Source organism: Dermacentor albipictus, chromosome 1 (genome assembly GCF_038994185.2).
Source record: "Dermacentor albipictus isolate Rhodes 1998 colony chromosome 1, USDA_Dalb.pri_finalv2, whole genome shotgun sequence".
NCBI classification, from domain to species: domain Eukaryota; kingdom Metazoa; phylum Arthropoda; class Arachnida; order Ixodida; family Ixodidae; genus Dermacentor; species Dermacentor albipictus.
In genome coordinates this window covers 468,405,879-468,412,215 of record NC_091821.1, presented here as the reverse complement: position 1 = coordinate 468,412,215, position 6,337 = coordinate 468,405,879, and positions in this window count along the sequence as shown.

The window sequence follows — 6,337 nt, the reverse complement described above, 5'->3', positions numbered from 1 at the left end:
GAGCAGTAGGTTGGCGCACCAGTGTTTAAAAGGCATATTTCGTTAGTCAGGATAAAATCTTCAAGTGTTTGTCCCCTGGTGTCAGTTGTTTTGCTACCCCATAAGATGTTATGAGCGTTAAAATCACCTGCTATTAAAAAAGGTTTGGGTAGCTGGTTTAAAACCAACTCCATATCTGCTACAGTAAAATGGGAATGTGGTGGAATGTACATTGAACAAATGGTAATGGTTTTATGTGCTAAAACCGTGACAGCAATGGCTTCCAAGTGAGTATTAATGGAAACTTCTCTAGCTGCAATGCCGTTCCGTAGAACTATAGCTACGCCACCCGAAAGCCGGTTCGCCTGAGTACGATCGCGCCGTACAACGGTGAATCCTTTTAAAATGTTTTTATGCTTTTCGCCTAAGTTTGTTTCTTGTAAGCACAAGGCCACAGGAGAGAAGTTACTTAACAAGTCTTTGATGTCACCTAAGTTATGTAAAAGGCCTCTACAGTTCCAATGGATAATAAAAGCCATCTTGGAATTGAAGGGTAAGAAATGGCACTATGAAAACTAAGAGGTGGGGTTATAGGTGACATGGATAAAAAGGCTAATACAAATGAGCGATAACCTTTAGGTTATCGCTTTCTTAATTTGAGTGGTTACTGGGATTTTGTCCCTCTTACCGCGCTCTAGAGAGCGCTTGTCCTTCGGTGTCGATGACACCGGGGTTTTTGTGTCGACCTCCATCGCTCTCTCTGAGGCGCTGGAGGACCGAGAGTTAGGCGCCGAGACACGCGCCTCGGGCCTTGGAGTTCGTTTAATTTTAGGGCCCTGCGGGACTGGTGTCTGCAGGGCCGCCGAAGAGGGTGGAGCAGTACTGACTGCTTCCACCACGGGGGCGGGAGGAGGCACTTCGGCACCACTGCGCGTGGGCTCGGAGGACTCCGGAGGCCTCTGTGACGCTGCCCCCGCCTGCGCCACATCGGCATAACTTCTTCGCGGAAGATACGATAGCCGCTTTCGGGCTTCAAAGAACGAAATTTTTTCTTTTGCAGTTAGGGCAATGACTTTTTCTTTTTTCCAGCAAGGGCAGGACCGCGAATAAGCTGGGTGATGTCCCTTGCAGTTAACACAATGTGGCGAAGAGGTGCAATTCTCTGATTGGTGGTCGTTAGAGCTGCATTTAGCACAAGTTGTTTGCCCTCGGCATGCATGTGAAGCATGTCCAAATCTTTGGCACTTAAAACATCGTCTGGGATTTGGAATATATGGTCTCACATTGACTTTGACATAACCTGCATCGAGTGAAGTAGGCATTACGCTTGTTCCGAAGGTGAGTATAACGTGTTTGGTGGGGATTTCTTGGTCGTTTCTGCGGATTACTATTCTCTGTACCTTGGTAACATTTTGTTCCTGGAAACCTTCCAGCAGTTCCTCGTCGCTTAATCCAATAAAATCTTCTTCAGATATTACTCCCCTACTTGTATTGAGTGTTCTGTGGGCTGAAACAGTCACTGTCGCCTCGCCAATACTGGTAAGTTCAGACAGCTTATCTGCTTGATCTTTACTATTCAATTCTAGGAGGAGGTCCCCACTAGACATTTTGGAGGCTTTGTATGTCTGTCCGATTTTATCTTTCAGGCATTTGGCGACCAGGAATGGAGAAAGCTTTCTAATAGGCGTGTTACTTTCACTGTGGACTACATAGTATTTGAGGAAGGATGGAGCGTTGCTTCGAAAGGAGAATTGAAACGGTACTTCGGTGCGGCATCTTTTGAGACGCCGATCATGGACAACAGAGATTTGAGCTGCCATAGGAAAGTGTGTGTGTTCGGCAACAGCGCCGACCGCCCACCACGGAGCCCAACGAGGGGACGCGGCAGGGCTTGTGTCCAAGCCTGCACGACGCCAGCCGTACGCCGTCACTATAACCAAATATGGTGTACCCAAGGTAGGATATCCACACAAGGTTAACCCTTGCCGCCGTAGAGAAAGGAAGTAAATGGAAGAGAGAAGAAGACAGGAAAGATGTAAAGTAAGAGATAAAGAGGAAGGTTTGAGAAGAGAGAGACAGGAAAAGGCGACTACCGATTTCCCCCGGGTGGGTCAGTCCGGGGGTGCCGTCTACGTGAAGCAGAGGCCAAAGAGGTGTGTTGCCTCCGCCGGGGGGCCTTAAAGGTCCTATCACCCGGCATCGGCTCAACCTCCAGGATCCACCTTTCCCCGGACACGGCTAAGCCGCGCACGACTACACGCGGGAGGGTCTAACCCTCGTGTGCTCGGGTCCGTGGTGTCGCAACACACCAAACGCCTGCTTGCGCAGACGCCCCTGCGGGGAATGCCTATCACATGGTGCTATTTCTGCACGAATATAATGGGCTGTCGGTAAGATGGGAGGGGGGGGGTTGTATTGCGGCGATTTTCCTATATGGGCCGACATAGCTTACACCAACACATGGGGGGCATGCATAGCTGTATGTGCATATTTAGTGATGCGCTATCGCTAACAAAAACTATCATTTGGTTTCTATAGTGGTATTAAAGGTGCATTAATCTTTCCTATTAATAGTTATGCACTCGCATCTATGCAGTGTTTTCCATCTGCATATTCTGTGGTGCGGTAGCGAAAAGCTGTGCAATTTGTGTAGTCACTTGCATGAGCTGGTATATACTTGATAATTCAATGTAAAATACGTGTGGAAATGTATTAGACTATTTGTGTGGTCTTTTATTGCAATTCTGCAGCCATTTACATTGTTTGTAAAACACGAAATTTCACAGAGATGGGAACAAGAGAATGCGAGAACGAGCACTTGCTTTCAACTGCTGCGGTTAATGTTGAAATATCAATTTACGTTGGTAAAAAACTGATAAGCCTCCGTGTTCTATTTTTGCGGTTTCTCTGTGAGATGTTCACGCTTTACGCTCAATATCGTGCCAGAACTAGCCCAATCAGTTACGCAGTGGAGCCACCTACTGTGCATGTCAGTTCCAATGGCTTGTGGAATGTAACATGGCATGCTTGTTTGCATTTTTTGTGCAGAGTCATACGAGGACTTTGTGGCGAAACATCCAAGCACTGTGGACACAGAGGCAAGGAGGCTCAAGGACCTTAACAAGCACCTGGCCACCATGCTTCGTGATGCGAAATAAACATGGTTTGTGTTGCATGCCCTAAAAAGTGTCCTCTTTGTCTCGGAGCTGGCACATTGCCCTACTCACGTGCAATTGAAATTCACTCGCTGTAATGTTGGCAGACGATGTTACTGTGCGCAACTTCATCAGAAATATTGCATGAACAAAAGAACTTGTTCAACAAAAATGAGAACACTTGTACAATGTAGCTAAATAAGAATAGCGTCTTTTTCATAGGTGAACGAGAACATTTTCATGTAGCATACACAAACGAGAACTATATCGTCAAGCATAGCTATGCGAGAATAATCTCGTTTTACATACCCACACGAGAATGATCTCGCTTAATGTAGCCATATGAGAATCTCGTTCAGTTACGATGTCCACTCGTACACATGCGACATACGATGTCGTTGAGTCTACGAATTAATAATAGCGTAGGGAAGTTCTTCAATTATCATGCATATTTTTTTCAATAGGGAGTAGTCAAGGATGCAGCGTCGATAGGTGCGTGCCAGGTGAATCATGTCTGGGCGCTAGCGACATATTTAAAGGCCGCAAAGCAAGTGCTCGTAGAAGCAAAGGAAATGCGCATCAAAGGTAAATGTCTTGTCATGGATCCCAACGACAGTCAGGTGAGAGTCGAGCTTCATTGGCTTCCTTACAATATCAGTGACGACGCCGTACGAAAAGCATTGGAATCATATGGGGAAATTGAGCATCATATGGGGAAATTGAGCAAATGGATAGGGAAACGTGGCCGACAGGACAATTCAAGGGGACCCAAACCTCATCTACGGTCGGTGATTTTGAGACTAAAACAGATTTACTGTCGAAACGATCCCGCATAATATTTCTATGCTTGGAAGCAACACTTATAATTGTGCCTGGAAGACCACGTCTGTCTCAGATGCAAGAGATCGGTCCATATAATAAATGATTGTCGTATCCCGTGGTGTTCTGCATGCCGCAAACTTGGACATAAAGCTGACGACCGCAAGAAAACTTGCGCTGCCATGACAAGGGAAGATGGCGAGAACGACGACACAGATGCGCTCATGGACGAGGATGAAAATGCAGAAATATTGCAGCCTCGTGAAATCTTTGCTCGTAGATGCCTGAACCTGAAAGACTAGCCACGCAAAAAGAATCTGACAATGCCGACTCTCCAGTAAAGGCTCCGGCAGTTTCGCCTGCTGTCTCTATAATAAAGGATAAAACCTCGAGGGAGCCGGAAGAATGCAGTGTAGTGTTTCACGCTCTGTGCCCTTCAGTGCCGGTACAGTCGCCGCCGGTGTCAAGTATTCTACCCAGCAGAACTAGAACGCCCAGAGACGCCCGTGGCGTCGGACAACGCGGTATCTGCGATGGAAGCAGACGTTCTGGACCTATGAGACCCAGACGCCAGCGGCGTCTCAAACCCTCAAATCTTCCGATGGAAGCGGGCGGGGATGCCGGAGGCGTACTATTCTTGTAGTCTGATCCGTAGGAAGCAGCAATAGGGCTATAAGGATGTCTGGGCTTTGTTCAGACAAGGATGAAGGCACGTCAGGGAGCCCCGGAGACATGAGAAGCACGGTGCCAAAGCAAAATCGAAAGCGGTCATGAAGGGGAACCGTGTTAACACGGCTCCTCGGATACCGTCCGTGGAGAAACGTCACGAGCGTTCCTTGTGACCTGTTAAGATCACGCCTCAATGGTAGGCATCATTGGCCAGAATAACGGTAGTTTTATCAGTATCAGTCAGCTTGGTTGCACGCAGGAGGAAGCAGTGGGTTCTAAATCTACTCCTCCAAGAAAATGTTGGCAATATATTTATTCAGGAGACAAAGCTTTTATCGAGTGTGCAGTTGGAATGGTTCGCAACGATTACTCGTTTCATTTTTCACCTGCCTGTGGATACTGGATGCAGTGGAGGGACGGCAGTTTTAGCAAAGAAACACTCAGCAGTACTAGTATACCGCGAGTGGGACAAGGATCGAAACGGTCATGTATGCAGTGTGAATGTGTTATACGGGAATGAACCATAAAAGCTTATTTAGCTTTACGCTTCGAATGACGCATCACTACGGAAAGAATTCTTTTCAGGCCTGAAGCAGTATTCTGACTCACCGTGCCGTACCATATTCGCCGGAGACGTTGTGTTTTACGTGCTACTGATTGGTCGAAAAAGCGATCTCCAGTTGGCAGCCTAGCAGAGCTGAGGAAGCTTTTGCTAAGCTATGACTTGCAGGATGCTGCCGAACTAGCGCTAGAAGATAATGACGGCTTGACACATTGTCCAGAAGGCTGTCATTCAAAGCTGGATCGGTTTTACGTATCTAGCCACGTCTCATCGTACAACGTGCGTTATAACGTGAATTCTGTCGCGTTGTCAGGTCATGCATTTGTCACAGTCATATTTTAAGAAAAGGAAAGAATAAGAGAAAGAGCGACAGTTGTGGAAGCTGAATGAGAGCCTGCTGGAAGACAAAGAATTATGCGGCAGCATTAGGAATCTACTCAAAAGAATGAAATAAGAAAAAGAAGACGCGTTATTGTGGGAAGAGATAAAATAACGTAAGATGTTTCTAGTTACAAAAGGTCAGGAAAAGTCAGCACTAAAGAAGAGTGAAAAGCTTAGCTTGATACGAACTCTGTAAAATCTAATCGAAGCTGAAAACTGGCACCTGGATACCCTTGCAGAATATCTCAAACAGGGCAGCTGCTGTCAATCTTGGAGAAGGAGGAGGAGTAGGAGTAGATTTTAATGAAGAAAAAGGAGGAGAGGGCGGCCTGGAATCTTGGAGAAGGAATACAAAGGCGCTACGATCCTGTTAAGGATGGAATCGCAGCAGAGAGATGAGAAACCGCTCAAGGTTTACAGGACAAAAGAAAGAGCACGGCAGGAAAAGCAATATTGAGCAATGCAATGCGGGGACAGCATTCTCAAATCACAAAACGACATCGAGGCTGCTTTTACTCAAGCATACGAGGACCTCGTCTCATACGGAAGTAACACACGCGACCGTGAATTCTTGCGAAAATATGTTTTACGTTAAATTGTATGGATGACAAGACAACACATCAAACGGATGAGTGTATATCAGAGAGTGAAATACACTGGGCCATACATGAGCTAAAGCCAAGAAAGTTGCCAGGTGTTCATAGGCTCAGCACTGCCTTTTACAAGAAATTTTCAGTGGAATTGATCGCAATATTATGCGACGTGGACGATG